Source organism: Ursus arctos, unplaced genomic scaffold, assembly GCF_023065955.2.
Source record: "Ursus arctos isolate Adak ecotype North America unplaced genomic scaffold, UrsArc2.0 scaffold_8, whole genome shotgun sequence".
Classification (NCBI taxonomy): Eukaryota; Metazoa; Chordata; class Mammalia; order Carnivora; family Ursidae; genus Ursus; species Ursus arctos.
In genome coordinates this window covers 9662486-9689513 of record NW_026623100.1, presented here as the reverse complement: position 1 = coordinate 9689513, position 27028 = coordinate 9662486, and the positions used below count along the sequence as shown (strand labels likewise).

The window sequence follows — 27028 nt, the reverse complement described above, 5'->3', positions numbered from 1 at the left end:
TCTGCAAATTAAAATATAGCTACAAAATTATCTTCTTTGCATTTTAAAGCAAATTACAGAATCATTCAACTAATTTCAACAATGAAAAGAATGTAGATCCAGTCAAAATGACACACGCATGGACGCTGGTGATGACACCTAAAATTAGATTCTTGGTGGCAGCTCCTGCAAAAATAAATGCGAAGTGATTGCTCATCAGAAAATACATACGTTTCTATGTGAAATTCTCTTGCCTGTGATAAATTCCTCCAGCAAAGTGACTACTCAAGCATTTACCAACCTGCTTTAGGAAATACTGCAAGCTAATGTTTCTTGTCCAAAAATGTGTATGCAGCACAGATAAGGGAAGAAAGGGACTGCAACATCAGAGTCTTGAACTGTCTGAAAAGCCGAGACAGTAAATGTGCCACAAGAAGTGCACAAAACATGACTAAGAGCCAGGTACCTGCGGTAACTACAGTGTCTATCAGGAGCACGCGTAACAAAACTACTGAAAATTCAATAAAAGCACCATGTGCTTTTCAATATCTAAACACAATGGGACTAATGCTTTGGAATTTTGAATGAAATGCACTAAATAGAATCTTCTGTGAATGAATGAGAGATCTAAGCTTTGCCTCTCCCTGGTAAAGGAACCGTGAGATATATTCAAGCGTCTGGGGATGAAATATTTCCGTAACTGAGCACTCTCTCGTTTTACAATTTGACTATCAATCCCCACTAAGTGGCCACCAAATTCTATAGTGGTTTTCATCCAGGGGCAATGTCTGGACACATTTTTTGGTTGTCACAGTTGAGAGGGTGTTACTGGCACCTAGTGGGTAGGGGACGGGAGGGGGGCCTCCAATGGACAATTCCCCACAAAAGGGATTACCTGTCAATAGTGCCAAGTCAGAAACCGTGACCCACATACCATCCAGCAACTCTCCCCCAGGTACTCACTTACCCAAGATAAATGAAAACATACGTCCATGAGGAAACAGCCAGATGAAGAGATACGTTAGATGCATTAGATCTCCTGTCCATTAGATCCTGAGCATAGGAGCTCCTGCCCCCGTGGAGTTTGGGGTGTGCTACTCTCCCAGCGCATGGATGAGTTCTTACTCACCAACCTGCAATCTCTCCGAAACCCGTCCTTTTGGGTTTTTATGGAGGCTTCATTACACAGGCATGATTGATTAAATCATTGGCCACTGGTGATCACTTCAATCTTTAACCCCTCTCCCCTCCCTGGTAGTCAGGAGGTAAGGCTGGAAGTTCCAACCCTCTAATCACAAGGTTGGTTCTCCTGGCAACTAGCCTTCATCCTTAGGTAATCTAGGGACTTTCCAAAAATCACCTCATTAGAAACTCAGATGTGGCTGAAAGAGATTTATTATGAATAACAAAAGAAACCTTTATCTCTCTGATCACTTAGGAAATTCCAAGGATTTTAGGAGCTTTATGCCAGGAATTGGGATGAAGACCAAATATGTATATTCCTTATTATAAATCACAACATCACAGGACTTGCCCATGAACTGTTCAATGTTCATGTTCCCAGCTGAGGTCCAATAAAGGCGATGCTTTGCCTTCTTTCACCTCTTATACTATATTTAGCACCATATTTTTTGCTTTTTAGTGCTTCTTTTTGTTGGTGGTTTCACTGTTTAAAATTGCACAAGCGTAGAGCTGAAGTGCTGTCTAATGTTCCTAGGTGCGAGAAAGCTGTGATGTGCCTTCCAGAGAAGATATGCGTGTTAGATAAGCTTCATTCAGTCCAGGGTTAGTGCTGGCCATGAGTTCAACGTTAATGAACCAACAATACACACTAAATAAGGTGTCTTTAAACAAAAAGACACATAAAACAAGGTTATGTACTGATGGGTTGATGGAAGTGTTGTGACCGGAGAGGCTTGCAGGAACTTACCACTGTATTTCCCCGAGGTTCAATATGTGCAAACTCCGTATTCATGGCAACTTTACAGAACATAACTACCACGAATAACGAGAACTGACAGTACACATGGGTCTCTCACTAGACTCCATTACACTTGCATTTCTATCTCTATGTTAGTGTCTGCTTCCCAAAGTGCTACAGTTTAGCACTCCGTTTATTTAGGTGTTCTTTAATTTCCCTTAGTAATTTTTTATAGCATTCAGAGTATAATTCTTGCCATTTTATCAATAAGTACTTTGTGATTTTGATGCTATTGTGAACTGCATACATATACAAGATTGTTATGTACTTCTGATCATTTGCTAAAAACAAAATTTTTTTATCACTTTAAAACATACCACTACATCCCTGGCAATATTATTCATCCTCAATTCTACTTTGGCTGATATTAATATAGCCTCCCAATCTTTCTTTAGATTAATATTTGCATATATTTTTCATCCTTTTAATTTGCCTATCTCTCTAAATATAAAGCATGTAGACAGCATATGGTTCCTTTCTGCTTTTATTGTATCCACTCTAACAACCTCAGCCTTTTAATTGGAGTGTTTAGACCATTTCATTTAATGTAATTATAAAATTACATCAATTTAATATTAAGTGTACATTTTATTAGGCTTTGGTTTAAGTCTATCATCTTGATAGTTGTTTTCTATGTCCCTGTCCATTCTTTGTTCCTTTTTTTCTCTTTTCCTGCCTTTGTATTAATTCAATCTTTCTTGTATTTTCTTTCTCCTTTATTGGCTTATTTGATATATCTCCATTTAACTTTTAAGTAGCTCCTCTCTAGTTTACAATATACATTATTATCATGGTCTGTCATAAAGTAATATATCACTCTACTTCTGATGTAAAAGCGTTACAACAATAACCTCTATTCCCCCTTCAGTCTGTTGTACTATTGTCATTTATTCTTTTACATATGTTATGAACACTTCAGTAAATTGCTGTCTTTTTGCTTTATTTATTTTATTTTTTTAAGTTTTTATTTATTTGAGAGAGAGAAAGAGAAAGAGAGAGAGTGGGGGGGAGGGTCAGAGGGAGAAGCAGAATCCCCACTGAGCAGGGAGCTCAACGCAGGGCTCGGTCCCAGGACCCTGAGATCATGACCTGAGCTGAAGGCAGACACTTAATCCACTGAGCCATCCAGGTGCCCCTGTCTTTTTGCTTTAGATTGCCAGTTATCTTTAAAATCAGATTAAATTAGAAAAATATTTTATATTTACTAGTATATCTACCATTCCTGGAGGTTTTCATTCTTTTATGTAGCTCCAAGTTCCCATCTAGCATTATTTTTTTAAGCCTGAAAAACTCTTTAATATTTGTCCAATTTGTTGGAAATGAATTATCTCACCTTTCGTTTATTTGAAAAGCTCTACCTTGCATTTGTTTTTGAGATATGTTAATTGGATATTAATTTCTAGGTTGACATGTTTTTTCTTTCAATACTTTAAAAATACCGTTCCATTGTGTTGTTGCTTGTATTGTTACTGACAGTAAGGTTGTAGTCATGTTTTTATGTTTGTTCCCCTACGTATAGTGTCCTTTTTTTCCTCTCGTTGTCTTAAAATTTTCTTTGTTATTCATTTTTAACATTTTGAGTATAATCTGCTTTGATGTGATATTCTTTGTATTTATCCTACTTGGAATTTATTGAACTTCCTGGATCTGTAGGTTTATATTTTTCATCAAATATGAAAGACCTTCATGTGGCTCCTGGGTGGCTCAGTTGGTTGGGCATCGGACTCATGATTTTGGCTCAGGTTATGATCTCAGGGTCATGAGACTGAGGGCTCTGAACTCAGCCGGAAGTCTGCTTCTCTCTCCTTCTTCCTCTGACCCTCTCCCCGCTCACACGCTCTCTCTCAAATAAATAAATCTTTAAAAAATAATGAGACTTTGAGCCATCATTTATTCAAAATATTTTTTCTGCCCCTTTCTTTCTCCTCTCCTTTTGTAATGGCAAATACACATATGATAAATACCTAGATATTGTGACACAGGCCAGTAAGATTGTTTTTTCTCTTTAGACCTCATTTTGGGTAGTTCTATTATAATGTTTCCAGCTTCATTGATTTTTATTTTTTGAAGTGTCAATTTACTGTTAAATATGTCCAGTGAATTTTAAATTTCAAAAAGTATATTTACAGCTCTAGAAGTTCCATTTCTATATCTTTAATTTCTTTCTTTAGTATATTAACCATTTCTTTAAATCTTCAAGACCATTTAGATTAGCTATTATAAAGCTCTTATCTGATAATTCCATAATGTCTTTCATTTCTGGGAACGTCTTTATTGAATTTTTTATTTTCCTTTTGTGACAAGTCACATTTTGCTGTTTCTTTTTTATGTGTAATGTTTCTTTGTATTGGATGCCTAACTATGTGAGTGTTACATTGGTAACTTTTTCAAATTTTTTATTGAGGTATAATTAACATACAATATTATATTAGTTTCAGGTGTACAACATAATGCTTTGGTATTTGTATATATTGCAAAATGATCACAAGTCCAGCCAACATCCATCACCATACATTAAGAATTTTTTTGTGATCAGAACTTTTAAAAGTTGTGAGGAGAGTAAATCTTAAGTATGCAATACAGCACTATTAACTATAGTCACCAGGCTGCACATTACATCCACATGACTTACTTATTTTATAACTGGAAGTTAGTATTCTTGGACTCCCTTCACCCATTTCACTCACTCCCATCTCACTCTGGCAACCACCAACCTGTTCTCTGTATCTATGAGCTTGTTTTTTGTTTTGTTTTTAAAATTCTACATATATGTGAGGTCATACAAATTTGTCTTTCTCTGTCTGACTTATTTCACTTAGCATAATGCCTTCAAGGTCCATTTGTGTTGTTGCAAATGGCAAGATTTAATCCTTTATTTATGGGTGAGTAATATTCCAGTGTGTGTGTGTGTATGTGTGTGTGTTCTTTATCCATTCGTCTGTCAAAGGAGATTTAGGCTGTTTTCCCATCTTGGCTATTATAAATAATACTGCAATGAACATGGGGTGCATGTATCTTTTTGAGTTAGTGTTTTCTTTTGAATAAATACTCAGAAGTGGAATTGCTGGATCATATGGTGGTTCTATTTTTATTTTTTGAGGAACCTCCATACTGTTTTTCACAGTGGCCGCACCAATTTACATTCCCACCAACATCTTTCAACACTTGTTATTTCTTGTCTTTTTGATGACAACCATTTTAACAGGTGTGTATTGGTGATTGTTTTCATGTTTTTCTTTCTTCAAAGATGAAATTTGTTACTTGTGGATCACGTTTATCCTTACGAGGCTCAATTTTAAAGTTTCTTAGGGTGGGTCTAACGTAGCCTTTACTCTGGGGATATTTTAGCTTTATTACTAAGGCATGACTTTTCTGGTGACTCTACTTAATGTTCTGGTTTTTTAATGAGATTTCTCCATTATGACTTGTGAGAATTCAAATGTACCTCTGCCCTATGAGAGCTCTGGGAATTGTTCAGTTTATAGCTCCATATTTGCATGGCCTTGTGGAGTTTCACATTATGTATGCAAGGATTAGTATTCAGCCAAAGACTCAAGGGGCTCCCTATGCAGATTTCTGGAACTCTTTCTCTGAATGCCTCCACTTTTGTATTCTGCCTTGCAAATTCGAGCTCCCTAGGCCTCTCCAAACACTGTTTCTCTTTCCCCTCATCTCAGTGAGACTTCTAGGTTCTGCCTGAAGCTACCTCTCTGCACTGCAGTCTGGAAAGCACCTCTGCATATAAATCTGAAGTGAATATGCAGTAGTCACCTAATTTATTTTCCTTCTTATAAAATCACAATTCTGAAGGACTATTTCCCAATGTCTGAAAATAGTTATTTTACATATTTTGTGCAGTTTTCTGTTTATGGCAGAAAAACAAATTCTATGCCATTTATTCATATATCAGAGGAACCAGATTACTCATTCAAAAATACAAACCTGATGATGTCACTCTCTAGCTTAAAATCTTTCAAAGCTGACTACATATTTTACTGTCTATAATGGTATATTTTTTGAAGTGCTACAATGCTCATTAGAAGGGCTTACTGTGATAATAAACATAAAGCAGGATGGCCACAGGAAACCTGGGACCTCTGTCATTGTCATACATCTAGGTTTAGCTTCTAGGGTCTCACTACATAGCCCCCTCCCCCATTTTCCACCAACTTTTACTCCTTAAACAAGTTTGACAGTTCTCTTTCCTTCACTCGTGGGAGCTCTCCTATCTTGTCCATCTAGTAAATTCCTCTTTCTCCCTTCAGGCAGTTAAAACATTATCTTCCTCTATGTCTATGCAGCGCTGTACCTCACTTGGCATGTGCTGCATGGAATTCTGTTAATTTGTTTACATTTTGCCTTTTCTTATAAACTAGGTTTTTGAAAAAGTGAAAAATCAACAAGTATGTTTTAGAAAATTAATCCAGAAGCAGTATTTGTTAAAAAATGGATAAAGGAAATATGATAGAGACAATTTAGAGGATTCTTCAATATCTATTGTTTTATTTAATGTCGACCTTCAACACTAACGAAGCCCAAAGTCCTCTTAACACCAAAGCATCCTACTTTTTCTTGTTAGATTCTCAACTAGAGTCAAAACCTATTCAGAAAATCAGATTTTTTAAATGTGACAATCTCAGTATGGAGGTTCTCTGTATTTTATGCTCTAAGCAAACCTGCCAAAATTTGGTGACTTTCAATGTTGGGAAAAATACCTGCAATTTTCCCACTTAACTATATTGAATATCCTACTGCAGTATCCATTATATGGATATGACTTATATGAACACACTGTGCTCACAATCACATTATTTGACTCAAAATTCTGAAATTTAATATTGTGTCATAATGTCTTTTTCCTTTTTAGGGAGATGTAGGCTTCTAGTTATGGAATGAATGTTATGGGGATAAAAGTACAGCATAAGAAATACAGTCGACAGTATTGTAATAGCATCATATGGTGACAGATGGTAGCTACACTTGTGATGAGCATAGTAGAATTTACGGACGTCAAATCACTGTGTTGTACACCTGAAGCTAATGTGACACTGTGCATCAACTACACTGTAAAAAGGAAGGAACAAAAACCAAGAAGATATATTTTAACTCAAGAAGTTTCCTATTTGGGATAAATATCTGAAACAGAGGTTTTCAAAACACATGTTAGGCAACCAATGACACTGATTCTCATGAGACAGAAAACCAATGAGGCAAACTATACTATCACCCCAGCTTACTGCATTAAGAGTTGCCAGGCTATGGTATAGAAAAGGGAATCCAGGTAGAGTCCAGTGGACACTCTGAGCTGAGTCTGGAAGAGCAAGCTCACTAGACTTTGCAGGACAAAATGCCAGAGAGATTCCTGCACAGAGAGAATCCTGGAGATCTGCAGAAGGTCCCTTTGTGTATTCAACATGGTCCTGAGTAGCACAAATGTGTGGAGGAAACAAATTGAGGTTAGGGAAAGAATTATATGAAAGGATTAGAAAGAAGACATCAGGTGCTCACCCAAGGCCTGAAATAGTAATTGTTTTCACTAGGTAGGGTAGAAAACCTCATCAATGATGGGGCATTGGGTAGAGCACTTGAAAGAACCTTGCCTTAGTAGTGGGCAATAGACTAAATGCTGCTCTTTCTTACCTAACAGATTGTTAAAATAAGAGCCCAAATGATCAAGTTGTTTCCAAGCAACTTAAATGCAGCCCAAAACATGGCTCAAGATTTATAGAAATACAAAAAGGCAGAATTCTCACCGTCAGACAACCTACCAAATATAACCGGACCTACAAAGCAGCAAGAAAATGCAAACCATAGTGAAGAGAACAATCAATCAAAACCAACTCAGAACTGACACAGATATTAAAATAAGTATATAAAGATAAACTAAAGTTATTATAATTGTAATTTATATGTCCAAAAAGATAAGGAGAGACATGGAAGATACACAGATGACCCAAACCAAACTTCTAGACATGGAAACTACAATGTATGAGATGAAAATATACACTGAATGCAATTAATGGCAGAAGAGATTATAGAAGGAAAGACTAATGAACTTGAAGACACAGCAACAGAAACCACACAAAATAAAACACAGAGACAAAAAATAGTTAAAAAAAAAAAGAGTATCATTGAACTATAGCATAACTTAATGTGCGTCCTAATGAACATGAAATCTGAGTCCCTAAAGGATAAAAGGAGGAGGGGGAGTATGTTTGAAGAAATAATAAAAGAAAAAAAATTCAAACTGGATAAAAATTATAAACCTGTAGATTCAGGAAACTCAATGAACTCTAAACATGGGAACCATGAAGAAAGCCATGTAAAGACACAGTATAATGAAATTGCTCAAAATCAGCAATAAAAAGAAAAAATTAAAAGCAGTCATAGTAAAATGAAATGAAGATAAAGATTACAACAAATTTCTTATTGGAAACAATGTAAGTGAGAAGACAGTAGAGCAACATCTTTAAAATATGGAAAGGAAATAAATACCAGCCCATAATCAGTAAAAATATCTGTAAAAAAAACTAGGGTAAAATAATGATATTTTCAAATATGCAAATGCTGAAAAATTCATAATCAGCAGATCCACACTATAAGAAATGTTAAATGAAGTCCTTCAGGCAGAAGGAAAATGCTAGCAGATGGAAATGTAGATATATTCAAAGGAGTAAAGAGAACTGGAAATGGTAACCACAGAGGTAAACATAGAAAAATATTTATTTTAATTATTTAAATGCATTAAAATATAATTGGCTATTTAAACAACAATATTAGTTTATGAGGAGTTTATAACATAAAGAAGTAAATATATATGCCAACAATAGCATATAGGTGGCTAGGAGGGGAAAATGAAAGCATCCTGTTGCAAAGTTCTCAGACTGTATGGGAAGTGGGATAATGTTGCTGGAAAGCCGACTATAATAAGTTAAAGGTGTCTACTGTAAACTCTAGAGTAACCACTGAGAGAATGAAACAAAGAGTTATAGTTACTAAGCCAATAAGTAAATAAAGCAGAATATGAAACAACTCAATATAAAAGAAGGCAGAAAAGGAGAGAAGAGAGGCAAAAGATAGGATGAACAGAAAACAGCAGGGCAACAGGCTTAATCTCAACCATATCAATAATCACATTAAATGTAAACACCTTCAAATCCCAATTAAAAGACAAAAATTGTGAGACTACATAAAGAAATCAAGACCCAGATATATGCTTCTTATAAAAACCACATTTAAATATAAAAACCAAATCGATTTTTTAAAAATGATAGAAATAGAAATTACATACTAACATGAATAAAAAAAAAGATTAGAATGGCTACATTAATATCAAAGTATATCTCAGTGTAACCAGGATAAAGAGATTGTAACATGTTCAAGGAATCAATCCATCAATAGGACATTACAATCTAAATGCCTACACCTCCCATAACACAGTTTCAAAATCCATGCAGTAAAACCGATACGACAGTAAGGAGAAATAGACAAACCCATAATTATCTTCAGATTTCAATATCCCTCTCTTAGTAATTGACAGAATAAGTAGGAAGAAAGTCAGTCACAACGCAGTCTTGAACAGCAACACTATGACATGATGGTTTATGTAGAAAATCTAATGGAATCTACAAAAAAGCTACTAAAATTATTAAGTTAGTTTCATAATACTTCAGGACGTAAGATCAATAGAAGCAATTACATACCTATGTACTAGCAGCTAATAAATATAAATTGTAATTAAAAAATAAATGCTATGTACGGTAGTATAAAAAATATGAAATACTTAGGGATAAATCTGGTAAAAGATGTTCATGCCCTGTACACTAAAAATTCTAAGCATTGAAGGGAGAAATTAAATGAGATTTAAATGAATGGAGATATATACTGTGTTCATGGCTTGGAAGAATCAATACTGTTAAGATGTCAGTTCTTTCCAGATTGATCTGTAGATTCGATACAGTCCCAATAAAAATCCCAGCAGACACTGACGAGCTGATTCTAAAATTCACATGGAAATGCAAAGGTGTAAAAATAACCAAAACAACTTAGAAAAATAAGAATGAAATTGGAGAACTAACACTACCTGCTAGAAAATCTTATTCTATAGTCACAGTGACAAAGAGAGTGTGATATCGGTGTAAAGACTGATATATAGGGACAAAATAAAGAATCCAGAGATAGATCACACAAATATGGACAACTGATTCTCAGCAAAAGTGCAAAGATAATTCAATGCAGAAAGGATAGCGTTTTCAACCACTGGTGCTGGAACAACTGGATGTCCATATGCAAAAACCGAACTTCCATCCATACTTTAAAGTGGATCTTAAATCCAAATGTAAAACCTCAAACTGCAAAAGTTAAAAAAAAAGTAGGAAAAAATCTTTGTGATCTTAGATTAGGGAAAGATTTTGTAGTTATGACACTAAAAACATGATTCATAAAGAAAAACAACTAATAAACTTGACTTCACCAAAATTAATTTTTTAAAAACCTGACAGTGTCATCTTCGAAAGACACTGTTAAAGAGAATGTAAAGACAAGCCCCATACTAACAGAAAATATTTGCAAAAGATGTATCTGCAAGGTATACAAAGGATTTGTATATAAAATATATATAAAGAAATTTCAAGACTCAATAATAAAAATAAGAAAGAACAAAAGTTTTGGATACTTCAACAAAGAAGATGTATGGTGGAAAATAAGTATGTGAAGAGAAGCTTAAGATAATTAGTCATTAAATCCTTAATGAATGAATGAATCCTTAATGAATCCTTAATCCACAAATGAAAACCATGATAAGACACCATTGCGCACAATGTTGAGAATTAAAAACACCAGGTATTTGCAAGGATGTAGAGAAACCACAATTCTCATACACCACTGGTGGAGATGAAAAATAGTATAAGCACTTTGGAGAATAGTTTGGTAAGTTTTTTAAAAAAGTTAAAATACATCTATCGTTTGATTCAAACATTCACTGGCAGGTATTCACTCTAGAGAAAAGAAAGCATAATTCCACACAAAGACTTTTTGCACGTTCTAAACATGTGCACAAATACTTACAACAGACTTATTTGTGCGAGACAAGAAATGGAAACAAATTAAATGTCCTGTGCAAGTGAAGGGATAAACAAGTTGTGGTGTATCCATACAGTGGAATACTGCTTACCCATAAAAAGGAATGAGCATGGAATATGGATGAATCTCAAAATAATTACGCAGACTGAAAGAAGGCAACAAAGAGTACATATTATATGATTCCATTTATATAAAAGTGTAAAAAAATACAATCTCCTCTATAATAACAGAAAGCAGATGAGGGGTGGCCTGGGGATAGGTGGGACATTCAAGGGTAAGGGATGAATGACAAAGGAGTCTGAGAAAAATGTGAGGAGTGAGGGCTATGTTCATTATCTGGATTGTGGTGATGTTTTCACAGGTATCTTGAGCTTCTCTTCATGCACGTATGTGAAAACTTCTCAAGCTGCCGTTCTAAATATGTGCAGTTCATTGCATGTCAATTTTACTTCAGTAAAGAAATGCATAACTAATATTTGCAATTTCCTCGCAACTCTATGCATTTTAGGCTTCATACATGTAATCCTTTCTGTAAGCTCCTAGCAGGGTTTCTTTCAGCAAAACCAGCTAAATAATTTTGGGAAACTTTTCAGAAATTCCAACGTATGTCAACATCAATTACTTCTAATAACCGTATAGATTACCTTCTTTTTCTAACCTTCACCTAACTATGCTACAAGGTATTTTCTCATGTTTTCATGAACTTGATCTTCAATGTCAAGGCTTTTAGGGATTGTGGATACTTATAGTCAAGAAAGTGAAGCCACTGGCACTGCCAATTGGAAAGTGATCCCTCAGAAAGACAGCCATTGACCCAGCTGACTCAGGGGCAGGGAGCAGAAAGTTCCTGTCACCGAAACACAGGGCCTGTATTCCTTCCTTCAGGACAATCTGGATGGAGGAGCCATCCAGAACCTGCTCTGTTAAGAAGTTTTCACCAACTATGCTCTTATCCTAACATCTAGTTATAGGATCTCTCATTTTCACTCATCCCCCTGAGTCCCAGCTCTTCAGTTCATGTGTTTGCCTTTGACCAGAAAAGTAGAAACTATGAACACAGTTGCTATAGCATGAGTACTTTTATACAAGTGTAGGAGGGGTCTCTAAATTATCTCAAGTCCTTAATCAACCAAATTCTGTAAGTCAACCCTTTTGCAACTCTTCCCATAACTATTTTCCTCAGAACTATTTCCTTTGTTAAATACATGCTTATACAGGTTTTTACATGTGTATTATGTATCAATTATCATATAATTACATAATTACTATAATCGGATTTAACTGCATAATTAGAATATGTAATTACATAATTAAAACATGTAATTACCAAGTTTAAAAAGTTATGGAAATTATTTTTTTAAATGAATAATGCATGTACGAGGAGGCAACTGTTGAAGTTCACAACTTAGGACTTCCAAAAATCATTTTTTTTTTTTTAAAGATTTTATTTATTTATGTGATAGAGAGACAGCCAGCGAGAGAGGGAACACAGCAAGCGAGTGAGAGAGGAAGAAGCAGGCTCCCAGCAGAGGAGCCCGATGTGGGACTCGATCCCGGAACGCCGGGATCACGCCCTGAGCCGAAGGCAGACGCTTTAACGACTGCGCTACCCAGGCGCCCCCCAAAAATCATTTTAACTGAAAACACAATTTAAAATCCAGTAGCCAATTATTTCACTTGATGTACTGGATACTTTAAAGTTTTTAATGGATTTTTATTTTGTTAAAATATTAAAAACCTTCAAGAGCTCAGTGTCTGAGTGCAGGATAAAGAGACAAAACAAAACAAAAAAGGCAGCTTTCATTAAGCGTACCTGAGGCCTGAGCGCATTATTGACCTATTCCCACAGATATATTAAAAGTTTCCTTAATGTAATTGACTGCAAATAATAAGCAGTGATGACTCGCATGAAAGTCATTACCCAGCTGGTGTTTCAGTGAATCTAGGAAACCATGTACTCCTCTGCCCCGCCCCTGCCCCCAAAATCTATGCTTGGTCTCAAAGGTGTAACGTTACTTTTAAAATAAATGTCGATTATATAGCTGCTTCATAATAAGAGAAATCCACCTCTATTTACATGACTTTCACTTGAAGAACAAAAAATTTTAAAGTTAGAAGCATATTACATCAGTGGTATTACGATAATAATTCAACTATGCCAGAGATGGAAAGAGGAATCAGATGTGTTCTCTGGCCTTATGCTGTTCAGACAGACACACAAGCCAAAAAATAAAACACAGAGAAGGCGGACAGTAATAGCTTTTGGAAAACTTTTTTTAAATCTACTAAATCATAGTTTGGTGCCTGAGGAAACAATCCTCATCCTCTAAACCAGCAACTGATTTTTGATTTTTCTGATTCATATCAACACAACAGTTGATTACCTTCTGTGCAGATAAATCTCTACTCCTCTTCGGGCCCATCACATTCTGTACATACTTCATAATAAAGCACTTATCCTATTATCTCATAATTATGTATATGTCTGCTTTTCCAATTTTCCAGGAGGAAAAAATTGCTCAGTGCAAGAAACATTTTCTCCCATGTGTTAATGCCTGCAAGGGTATCCTCTATACACATACATTCAAACACACACACACACACACACACACACGTGTGTGTGTGTTTACACACAACAAAGTAACATTTGCCTGCCCTTTTCACAGAAGCAGAATATGTGTCTCTTGACAACACATATAACCAGCATATCTTTCAAAACCCAACAGTTTAACTTGCAAATAGTCATAAAGATCACTGTCAAATGATAACTTATTCTTGGACCAAAAAAGGAAACACGTGCACAGAATCAAGAATATGCCTCACAGAGATGGCAGGGAAAAAATCAGAATAGTTACAGTCAGCCACAGCCTCGTTTCAAGAGGAGCTCAGTTTCTACAGACTGCTCTGTCACCGATCATCTTGTGAAGTCATCTGTATCAGATTAACGCTCCATTCATTCATTAATTACTCCCACCAACATTTATGCAGCTTCTGTCTACTGTACGTGAAGTGGTGAGCTGCGTACTGAAGATACAATGAGGGGCAAGAAATAACCTCATGGAGTTCACGTTCCAGGGATGGGGCAGACACAGGAGTGAATGTTAACAGGGCGTGTGCTCAGCCCTGTGATGACAGTGTGGGGACCTCAGGTGTCTGGGGGAGGGTGGGCACTCCTTGACAGATTCAATGCACTACACTGGGGATCCAGATCCGTATTTGTTTCTTCTAGATAGCCACTCCAGTTTTAATGGGGGTAATCCAAGCTGAACTCATATGACAGAGCAAGTAATTCAGAACAACCCCGATGTCCCAGAACCTGACGTGGATCCGCTAGTCTCAGAGGGGTCCCATTCCCTCCCACATATACCTGTCTCCACCCACCCCACCCTTGCTCCAGATAAAAATTCACAAGCATTATTCTTAATGTGTCTTTGCTGGGAAATAAACTGGTAGGTTGGGGTCGGGCAGAGAGTCTGGCAAATAGTAAGCATTCCATGCTGAATGCTGAATCCATAAGTTACATAGGTAGCACTTATAATCCATGGTATAATACATGTGAGTGGTTTTTTCTTTCAATAATTTTTCATCATCTCTGAAGGAAGGGACAGACCACTGAAAAGGGGTAGTACATGGAAATCTTCTGGTTTATCATGGATCGTGGACTTGATCATGACCTCAGGAGTTTATGAGAGACATGTTTAAGGCCTCAAAGCTCCACTAAGGTTTGAAGAAGGCTTGAGAAGGGGGACATATATCTTAGCCTAACCCCCAAAATGTTCCTTGCCTTGTGTGATATTACTGGCATCACTAGGCCTACTCCTTGCATTTCTCAGTGAATTTTGATAGAAGGCCATTACTGTCATGTGTATGAACTGAAACTGATAACCCATGAATGTAAAATTGGTTCATCAGATTAGGTGGTGTCACCTTGGAAATGAGGAGTTAGGATTCTGGGTGGAAGGGGATAGAGCACAGTACAGGTAAGAGAAAACGGCTTAGTTTTTGGATTGCTACGTAGTTGGTTGTTTTTTGAAATCCTATAAGATCACAGAATTCCCAGTCTCGGGACTGTGGACCAGCCATGACCCTAACTCATGAATTCTTACCAAACACCCAAGTTCTGTTCTTCCTAGGATGGGAAATTGTTACGCTCCCAAATAGACCCTTAGTTTTCTCATATCTTAGCTGATAGACAGGTCCTTCCTGATAAGCCCCAAACTACCAATTCTACTCCTTGGTCCTGTTTTTCCACGCCGACATCAGAAGCACCAACCTAATCATCAGCTGCTGTGGTGTGAGGCCTAAAATGAAGATCCAATATTATGTGTTGCCTTGACATCTGGTGAAACCAGGGAGGCCTCACACAGTCTCACCACAAATCCCCCACACACTCTACCCCTGTGGATAAGGTCCCCTAGCCAAACAACCCTCCTTATCAAGGGGAACAGGCACAGTTATTACTCATTCCCGAGTAGTGGATTTAGTTCCCTGCCAGGCTGCAAAATTATTCAAACAAGCCAATCTCATTCCTGTGGGGATCAGGGGACACCACACCCTCTTGATACTATGAAGCCTGCTTCTCACCACTCCTGCTGGTTCCCTCTGTTCCAGGGTGTGGCCCCGGGCAGCCCTGCGTCCCCATCTGCCAGGTTGTGAGTGCATGAGACTAATAAAGTGCTGTCGAGCTCATCTGTCCAGGGTCAGGTGTCATGTGTTTGGCTGTCCCCATTCCTCCGGGAGGGGGATCCCTTCCTCAGCAATGGGGTGAAGCTGAGACAATCAAAGCAGCTGTATGTGAGTAGGAGGACTCAGGTACCTGGGAAGAGTGAGCGGACAGAGGCCAGAAGAACTCCATTTCACGCGAATTTAAAAATCATGTTTCCTCACACTTTCCATCTTCTCTAAATACCACTCCTGAGTTTTCTTAAGTGACTGTGGGTACGGCTGCTGATGTAGCACCAGGTTAGGAAACAAAACAAGTGAAGAGTGGTGGAAAACAAGAGTCACAGTTGAGGAAAAAGAAAAATATTCTGGGGTCTCAGGACCATTGGTGACAGGAAGTATATTCCAGAAAATGTGTAATTATGCATTTAATTCACCAGCGGATTCCATCCACATCTTACTCTAGTTCACTGGATATCGCATCTCAGGGCACCAAAACTCTACCTGTCTCTGTATGAAAACAAAGCGTCACGAACAAGAGAACTAGTGATTAGTACTGATGTATCTGTTCAAGTTACACACGCAACTCTGTGTCCCCTCCCCCATCCCACACCAAGCTAATGGATGAACCTCAATCAATACACTCAGGAAAGACCACAGAATCAATAACAGGGCTAATTTAACAGAATTAAGAAGTGGCTTTTTTTTTTTAAACAAAAAAGCAGACACATTGGCAATAACCACATTCTTAATGTTGCCTAGCAACAAGATATAAAAATGATGTACAATGTCAGTAACTTATTTTCACGTACAAAAACAGCCCCCTGCCTTGGCAATGCTATGATGTACTTTTCCCCAACTAGAACTCCGCCGAGACTATTAACGCTACCATTTTCCATAATATACTCTGTTAAACAATCATGTGTTTTCGTGCATTAAAACACTGAATTTACTTAATGACTACTCAGTGAAGCAGCAGCTACAGAAAAGGGAGGAGTTTTTCTGTTTCCATTTTGAGCTCACAGGTTCGTTCCCTGGCCAGGGGAATTCAACAGATAGCAAACGTAATGAATCCAAACATTGGAATTCACCTATAAAATAGGAGAGAACAGGTCATGGAGTGGTCTTGTGTGTGTTTCAAAGGGAAAGTAGACAAATGAAATTAAAGTGCAGGATTCTTGGTGGTTTTTTAATTTTTTCTTTGGAATGTGAAAGAAGTTTCTGGAAGGCGGAAAGCCTTTGAGGTTCCAAGGTAAGTCCTTGGATATGGGAGTGAAGGTGTGACGGGAAGGGAAAGTGACAGCAGAGAGCTTTAATGGAGGGGCTGGTAGAGAAGAATGGGCAGCTACTGGGGGGTTGAGCTCTTAGTAGCCACATGGGCAAGCCCTCAATGCGGGAGACCCTCACTCCTAACACAGCTGCTGCAATGGCAGGTGGGAAGGGGAGCAGGTCTGCCCTGAGCTGGGGCTTTACATATATTATCTCATTTCATCCTCCTATGATTTCATTTAATAGAAGCAGAAAATAGGCTCGACGAGATTAAGTGATTGACCCAGAATCACTCAGCTAGTAAGTGGTAAAGCTGGGATTCAAAACCAGATCTGTCCTCAAAGCCACGGCTCATCTTTGCCCCATTTGGCTGTGACCGAGTTCCTGCTGTGGGGGGTGTTCTGGGATTGCTGTTACTTAGTACCAAGGTTGAAAGGAGGAAACCCATTTTCCCAAAAGAAGCAAACAAAAAAACCCCACAAACTTTCCTGATAAGCCTCAGATCACACTGTACCATATTTACATGCACATTTGTTAACTTACACGCTCCCGGGATTTTTGGCAAGTTTTTCAGTCACTGTTATGTGGGGTCATTAATTCCTTACTTTGGGGCCATGCAATAGATTAAAAACAAAAAAACAAACAAATAAGCCTATTTTCTGCCAAATAGAGCATCTTATTTAAGAGACCTTTGGTAAGTATTGCTGGGCAACTTGTGGGACAAAGACACTCAGTTTTATGAAATCTTTGCGGAAATGGACCCGTCATAATCACCACCTGTGTTGGAATACAGTAAGTGCTCAATAACTATGTATAAGGTCAACTCTATGCCCTCATGAATTTCAAGGTTTCCCTAGTAGGCTGATTGACCAGTGATTTTTGCTCAGGTTCCTCTGGGGCTTGAATCAATACTGGTACCTGTAAAACAGCCTGAGATGAGCAAAATAATCCATTATCACTGGCTGCTAAGCTGCAGTGGACTGTACTGTTTAGTGGGAAGGGCAGGTGGCTATAGGTGAAGACTACTTGACGGCGGCCGAGCATCGTCCTGGTTGCTATGCTACCCCAGACAAGTCCCTCGTCTCACCTGGCTTCTCTAACCTCACCTGTGTCCTCATCTAGGAAGTACTTACAACACACTGTCAGGCAGTCAACAAGCACTTACGGAATACCCACAGGGCACAAAGCAATAAACTTACTGCTTATTTAAGCCAGGAAATAAAGCTAAAGCAAAGCAGAGGATTAGCCCAAATACCTGGGCAAACGAGGCCCAAGTAGAAGTATTAGGCTCTGCAACCCTCCAGGTGATTGTGGCCCTGTGCAGTTGAGGCTTTGGGCATTTTAAAATTAGTATCTGAATAATCTTGTCTACCGACTTTAGTCAGAATGTGTGTGTGCGTGTGTGTGTTGGTTTTCCATTGCTGCTATAAACAAATCATCTCAAATTCAATAGCTTAAAACAACACAAATTAATGATCTCACAGTTCAGAATCTTAGAAGTCCAGATGGGCTGAAATCAAGCGGGGCTGTGTTGTGTTCTGGAAGCTCTGGTGGAGAATCTGTTCCTTGCCCCCTCCGGCTTTAAGACTGCCCACGTTCCTTGGCTTGTGGCCCCTTCTGTCTTCCAAGCTAGCCATGTCAGGCATCTTTTTCATACTCCCATCTCTTCTGCTTCTCTCCTCTACTCGTGAAGGACCTTAGTGATTACAGCGGGCCCACCCAGATAATACAGGATAATCTCTGCATCTCAAGGTCAGCTGATTAGCAACCTTAATTCCATTTGTAACCTTAATTCCCCTTTGCCATATAACCCAACATAGTCACATGTTCTGGGGATTTGGACATGGACATATTTGGGGGCTCATTATTCTGCTTACCACAGTGTGTGGTTGTGAGTAATTACTTATTTGTCAAGAGCAATGGTGGGTTATGAATTTTATGGTTATAGCCCAGGGACCTGTATAAGACTATTATCTTCAGAGCTTTATGTTCTAAGGAAGGTAATATATACATAAAATATTAACCCTACAATCAAGAACAACCCTGACATTTATAACATGACTTATGGGTTACAAAGCACTTTGACACACACACGTATATATATATATATATATATATATATTTTTTTTTTTTTTTTTAGGTCCTCATAACTACTTTACAGGGCAGATAAGGGAAGCAGTGTTATCTTTGATTTATAGATGTGTGAACTGAGGCACAGACGGATTTCCTTGAGGCCACAAAATCAGATTCAAACCCAGGTATGCAGAGTTCTAGTCCAGTGTTCTTTCTATTACCCATACTGCAAAGCTCTTGTGGCAGGTGTCATATCAACATATACTGCCCAAAGAAGTAGTAAGAGATCTTGTTTCCAATCTATGAAAGGAAAAATAGATGTGAGGTTGTTCAGAAACTTAATGAAGAATGCAAAGCATGCCTCTCACGGAGCTGAGGAGACTCCCTCTCCAACAATTCAGAGCTGACGTCTGATCCACGCTGGGGGCAGTGACACAATAATGGACGGAGAGGACAGGAGGAACTGCTTGTACGGTCAGAGTCACCGTCGTGCTGAGGCACAGTACAGCAGTGTGTATACCTCATATCCATAGTTAAAAGGAATTGCTCACTTTATGTTTCAGGGTTTTTGTTCTGTTTTTTGTGTGAATAAAAGAATGAACCCATAGGACAGCTGTAGCCTGTGTGCACACTGGCACAAGATTTTGTTAAAATCTTGCACACCTGTTTGCTATTTTATTCTCCAAAAAGGTACCTCATTTTTAAAAAAGATTTTATTTATTTATTTGAGAGTGAGAGAGAGAGCATGAGCAGGGGGAGAGATAGAGAAACAAGCAGACTCCCCACTAAGCAAGGATGTGGGGCTTGATCCCAGAACCCTAGAATCACAGCCTGAGCTGAAGGCAGATGCTTAACCCACCAAGAAACCAGGCGCCCCAAGGCACAACATTTTAATGGAAAATCCAAAATCAGAAACTTGTTCATTTTAACCATGATCTCACAGATTTGTTCTGTTTCACACCTTAAAAAAAGAAAAGGAATGATTCTTGTATCCCACTAAAGGGATATGCGGGTGATTAGTGAAATGTGGCCGCTCCTGATGACTGACTTAGGCGCATGGCTAGGGCCCGGCCACAGAGACCGCTTGGGGTCATTATCTCCCACTTTATTTAGAGGCTGCCCACTGACTCTCCAAGTCAGATATTCCTCTTTCCCTCCTAGTAACCTCAGAAGACACCTCTGAAGGTGAGACACTAACAGAAGCTGAGAAGTCACAATCCCCTGCTGGCAGTGCCTGACAAAGGTGCGCGGTACATCCTGGCCGAGCAGTATCCTCATGCAGATCCTCTGGAGGGCAGACGTACCAAACCCCAGAACCCCAAAACCCCAACAGCTCACTGTGCACTTCCTCGAGATGTGACTCTAATGGTTAAGCTAGTGAAAGATAAGAAAGATAGTCCCTGGTATAAGACAGGAAAATACATAGATGTAAATGCATAAAGGGAAGTCGAGTGTGACTCCCTACCTTAATTGCCTAACACAATTCCCACTAGATGCATAAATTATAGTTCCTATTAACAGCACTATGAATAATAATCAGTTTACTTTCTGACTTGTATCTAAATATACTTTCTATATGATTTCATCTTTTATTCAGCTGTTTAAAAGCAGAACATCTAATTACAGTTCCTATTAGTCAACATTAATTTTTTTTTTTTATTTTTGCTACGGAGCATGTGTGATGACTGATTTTCTAAAAACAGAATTCTTCAGCATATGGAACAAATCGTGTTATTATTAATGCATTCCCAAATGACTCTGCATTTCAATTCCCTTAATTATTTAGTCATTGCTGATTATGTCTTTTTACAATTCATTATCTCATTTCTTGCCATGTGGGCATTTTATTCATTAAGTGTCAAAATGAAGGGTTTGACCTAAAAAAAAAAAATCAGGAAATACTGGCATATTTTTAAAAGTCTGTGTTTCCCTTCTTCGACATTTTCATGCCATGTGACAACACACTCTAAACAACAAGTATTTCAAGGACATCGTAGGAAGCAGTGCTAATCTGTGTATTGTGACAGCCACTGTTGGCCTGGGTTGGAGGGGCGTCGCAGAGGGGAGGCTGTGGAGTTGCTTACCGGAGACGTCTCTGAAGATTAGAACGTACCAGTTCCAACCATAGCTCAATCACACTGTGATGTTCTCATTTTAAACAAAGATACTATTTGTGTAAGTGGATTGTTGTACTAGTTTTATTCCAAAGCTAAAATGATCTTTTAAAAATAGCTCTTTAAGTAGCGCTGGGAAGCACAGGGTAAGAAACATTTACTAAATTGAAAGAGAACTAGCTCTTAATAAGAATTAATTTTGTCCTCTGGCTGGTCCTGTTGAAGTTACAAAACCAGAATCTGACTGGGACTATTTAATAAGGCCGGGGCACCTGGCCTTCAAGCAGATGTTGGCTCCTGGTTTCAGTGAGGTCTGTGTACCGTGCCTGAGACCAAATTCATTGTAGAAATTTTTAAAAAGGCAAGGGGAAACTATGAAAGGATTAAGAAAGCTGAGGATATGAGAAAATTAGGGGAGAACATACTTATCTCTACCTGACTCAAGCCTCTGTCTGAGATGTCAGGTTTTCTCAACAAAACTGTGCTTTGTTTGCAGCCTAGATCGTAGACACTACACACAGTAGCATAGAACAAAATGGTAAACCTCTTAGTAAGTGTACCTTCTAGCTAAACATGGACCTTCCTGATCACGCTAAAATTGAGTACTACTGAACAGGATGTGAAAAGGGAGCTCATGTTTGTTTTTCGATTTAGAACAAACAACAAATGCCATACAATCAAAGGAAGGTGCATCTGGGCAAGACAAAGCAATAGATGGGCTCAAAGAGAGTATTACTCCTCTGAGGCCCAGAAGGAGAATTTCTTTGGAGAAAGATACTGTAATACTGTGATGTTTTTCTCCCCCATCTGAAGTGGGGGAGGGGAAGGGAGCTAGTTCTTCCTCACCTCAAGCCGAAAGTGGAAGGGCTTTCATACACACACCTGTGCACATATCAACAGCCCTCAGAGGACTTTATATTTGCTCTGGGCACTTGGGGATACCTAGCTTAAGCCTGAAAAAATCATCAGGGCAGCAGCGAACAGCTGGCATGGAGGCACATGTGGACTGAACTTTGACCTACAGAGAGACAAGATCCACACTGGACGCAGAAGCTGGGTTGGGCGAGAACATGGAGAGAAGGGGGGGTCATATGGAAGATGGAAAGAGGCACTACCCTCGTCAAAGAAGCTACAGGTGGATGTTCACAGTGGGGAAAAAATCTTTTTGGAATCGTGAAAGCATCCCACGAAGAACCAGTGCTCTTTCCCAAAGAGAGAGACCCGCCAACTCCACAGACCACCAGGGCCAGCAGCTAGGGACAGTCAAGTATGACTTCGTAGGCCCTTACCACTTTCTTGTCACCCTACCTCTAGCCCTGGGGGAGCCAGAAAGCCCAGCTGAAAAAAGGAACGATGCAAGCCAGTGAAATAGGGAAGGAACATCATGTCCCTCTTTCCCCCTGTAGGATTCCAGCCTGAAGGAAGCCCAAGTTGGGGGAAGGAAATCTTTAACTTTAAATGAGTTCAGAGCTTTGATGATGCCCTATAACTGGGTATTTTAATTACTGAAATGGATTTTTTTTTTTCATCACTAAGAGTGACTGGAAGACTTCTGAATCATCTAATAGTATCTGGGAAACTAGTGAGATTTCATTTAAGGGCAGGAGAAGACGTAGCCCATGAAAAGGATTTCAAGAAACCCTGTGATCAAAACTTCTGGGCTTTATGTTTGCATTCTGTTGAGTACTCCTTGGACGTAACCGTTGCATTTTTTTCTTTTACTGTGGTAAAATGTATATAACATAAAATGCACCATTTTAACCCATTTTTAAGTATACTGTTCAGTGGCATTTACATTCGTATTGCTGTGTAACCACAATCCATCCACAAAACCTTTTCATCTTTCCAGACTGAAGCTCTGTTTCCATTAAATACTATGTAATAGTTGCATTTTAAAGAGGAAATAAAAGAACTCAGCATAAGGCCTGGCTCGTGGCCTTGGAATTTACTACATGCTTTTGTTGCTATTTCACTTTCACTTATTCCATTTCTGATGCTCTTATTTTTGTGTGTGTAGATCTGAGTTTCCGACCACATCACAGTCCTTCTGCTTACGAATTTCCTCTAACATTTCTCATATGGTAGGTCTGCTGGTAATGATTTCCCACATTTTTTTGTCTATATAACTCTTTATTTCTCTTTAACTTCTAAAGCATGTTTTTGCTGAGAATTCTGGGCTGACAGCTTTTTTCTTCTTTAACCACGTCAAAGAGGCCACTCCATTGTCTTACTGCTCGCCTGGCCACTGATAAGTCTTCTGTCATTCTCATCTGAATTCTTCTGTTGGTAATGTGTCTTTTTTCTTTGGCTGGCTGACTTCAGGATTTTCTCTTTGTCTTTGGTTTATACCTTGGGGCGTGTGCATGTGTTGGTATTTATACGGCTAGGCATGCTTTGAGCCTGAGCTTCTGGGATATATGGGTTGGGGGTCTGTCGCTAATTCTGAAAATTCTTGGCCATTACTTCTTTTGTCTTGTTCTCTTTTCTTCCCCCTCCTCGGATCCCAATTACATGAACATTTCACCATTTAAGATTACCCTACAGATCTTAGATGCTCTGTTCTGTTTTTTTCTTACATTTTCATCTCTGTTTTCGAGTAATTTCTTTTGACTTATCTTCATACTCTTTGATTCTTCCCTCAACTGTGTCCAGTCTACTGACAAACCCATCAGAGGCATTTTATATCTCTCTGCGTTTTCCATTTCCCCACATTTTTCATGTGGCTCCCTCTCTTATAGTTCCTGTCTTCCCAGTGAAATTCCCTATGATTCTGCAGGCATGATTTTGGATTCCTATCAGAAGTAAAAACTAACTTCATAATTTAAATGCCTTTTCCTTCAGAGCCACTAATGTATTAATTGCAGCCATTTAAGTTCTAATGTCTGTGTCACATTGGATTCCGGGTCTGATGACTGCTTTGTCCCTTTAGACTGTGCTTTAATGAAGCCTTTTCATGGGTCTCCGAGGTTTGTGTTGAAACCATACATGTTGTAAAGGGCAGCAGACTCTGAGGTAAGTATGTTCTATGTTTGCAGATGAGAACGCCTTTCCCTCTGTTAGGTCTTTAGTGTGAAGGTTTGTGTTCATCTAGTCAGGAGTGGGTCTGGATATGAAGTTTGCTCTCTGCTTGGCTATGAGTTTGGGTCTTCCTTATGCCTGGCTCTTCCAGTTGTATCCCACTGTTATTTTTACTCAATCCTTGCTGGTGTGGTGGCTGGAGAATTGGGGAGGAAAGACAGACTCTGATGTTCTTATTAAGACTTAGTTTCAGGTAGGCACTGTGAATAGGAGTCTTGGTGGTGTAGCCTCCTCCAGAAGTAATGTTAGGTAGGACATACTCCTGTACCTTCCCCAGGGGTAGAGCTGTTTGTTTTCTCCTCCCCAGGTAGAGCTGTTTGTTTTCTCCTTCCCAGGTAGAGTGGGCCTCCCCTAGGGACCTCAGGATGCATTTGGGTCATCCTTCCTCTTGGAGATTAAGGCTTTTGCTTCTTAGGAATGAGAGGGAGCGGGGTCTGAGTTCAGTTTCAGAGGCAGGTACCATTCCCCTGCCCCACTGGAAGATCCACCCAAAGGGCTGCAGTTTTGTGCCCTTCCTCCCGCAGACGAAGTCTTCCAAGCAGCCGGAGAGATAGAGGAGTTGGATCTGGATGGAGAGGCTGAGCAGTGACTGCTCTTCCCCCCCACCCCCCACCCCCAGCCAGCACCACAAGAGAGGCTTCTCAGTATGCTTCCTGGTCTTTTCTATGAGTGCCTGGTGGACGAAAAGACTGCAGGAGACGGCAACCTTCCCTGTGTTTGTGGCATTCTCCTGTGAGCCCACATTCACCTTCAGCAATTCATTATAGGTTTCCAGCTGAATCTTTTTACTGGTGTATATGGCCTTGGGTGGTGTCCCATATGAACAAATGCTCAGGTCCCATTTCTTCCTGAAGGTGCTTGTCTCTCATCACATTTCAGGTTAATTGTTTGCCCTATGAAGTCAATTCTTTCATGGGTTAAATAGTTTCTCTACCTTTTTCTTGTTTTGAGTGAAGCAGTGTCTCCTCCAGCTCTCTATCTTTTTCTGTAGCTCTGAGCTGAAGCATTACTGTTTTTAATAACACTTTACCATGTTGTGTGCAATCCTTGATCTTCTTTGAGCTACACAACCAACCTGGGTCGAGCACATGTTATTGCTGCCACAGGCAGACAAGACAATCAGCTAGAAGACTTACTATTTACTATGCCAAATATGGATGGACAGTTCTTCAACTTCAAGTACTGATAGGTATCATTATAAACCCCTAATTCACTCAAGAGTAGATTCTTATCAGAGGTAGCACTAAGTTTATAATTTTAGATGCTTCTGAGTTCCCATGAAGCCATGAATTCTTTATATGTAAAATTCTAGCTCTTATTCATTTCTGGACCCTAGAATTCTCTGGCTTTCTTAATAGTAACAACTCAAGGCACTGAATACAATTTAACAAGTAATATGTCCCATACTTGAAAGTATATAAATGCCTTTAAATATTGAATACGTCCATTTTTTCATGAAGTGAGATTTTCAATAAACCATTCAAGTACTTATTGAGATGATTGTTGGGTGCTACAAAATCAAACAGAAATGTAGGCAATCTCATTCTAATTGAAATTAAGTCTGTATATCACTGAAAAATATTGAAAAGAAATAATCCTTCATACGCAGTATAAAAATGCCAACCCACTTTCCTTCTCATGTCTTCTTTTAAGGGTCTACGTAAAAGCTGAGGATTTTCTGAACCCACCCCTTTGAAGACTTCCACTATTTTAATTCATTGTCAAGTCTAAGTAGATTTCTGAGTTTTACATTGCCCTCCTTGGTTGAATAAGTATATGTGGAAAGGATTTATATTTAAGTAGGAGGGTTCTATGTCATTTGCCAGCTGTTCCAAGCAATGTACCAAGTGTATTTCAATGTGAAAATACTGCTATAAGTTAGAAGTTATGCATAATTTTTAATCCTTTGTGAGCTCTCAAAAGGAATCTGTAGGAACATAGTTGACTAGAACACATTATAAAAATTACTTTGCCTGGGTAATCTGATTTATAATTAGGCATACTTAGTAAAACTATATACTTGTAAAAGCAACTTACAGGCACAAGTTGACATAGTTTTATAATCAACCAAAAAGGCAAAGAAATTTAAAGAAGCACTTTAACTGTACTTAACGAGATAGAAAGCTATCAACCACCTATCAAACAAATGCTCCACCAGGGGGTGTAGTCTGCATTTATTCCCTTCGCAGTCACTTTACTTTGTACACGCACCTGAACGGTTGTTTAAAAAACTCTACTTTTGTAAAGTGATTTATAATGTCCCACTGGCTTTTGATTTCATTCCAAGCCTTACTGTTTGTCAGTCAAACTCAGTGATTTCCAACACTTTTGTTTTCCTATTAACGCTGAGTTTTAAAGAAACTGTAAACAGACATCTAGGTTCTTGAGGGGAGTTTGCTGTTAATCCTAGGTTGATCTTTTCCTATAGCCAGGAATCCTTTAGCAAAGCAATTGTTTCTTAGCAATAAAGATAATCTCACAAATATTCTACAGCTACATATTCTAGATTGAAATTTCTCTAAGTGAACCTTGTCTCTAATGAATTTGAAAATACTCGATTATCCTAACAACAAGAAAACCAGCAGCTAACAGTCATCAGTTCCAAAATAAAATGTTTATTTCAATCACAGACTTACAAAATTGGTTTACCTCCAGAACTGCATTTGATGAATGAAAATATTTTGTTAGACGCTGACTCACTAAGATGTGTGTATTCACAAATTTACCCAGCAATAAATGTTACAACCATATCAAATAGGGAGTGAGAACAATAGCTTTTTTTTTCTGGGCA

The 27028-nt window shown here is 38.6% G+C and overlaps 1 protein-coding gene across 1 annotated transcript in view; it reads right to left on the bottom strand.

Annotated features, from left to right (window-relative positions):
- AFF3 (ALF transcription elongation factor 3) overlaps positions 1–27028 on the bottom strand; it is a 514329-nt gene that overhangs the window by 231860 nt on the left and 255441 nt on the right. The window lies entirely within an intron of this gene.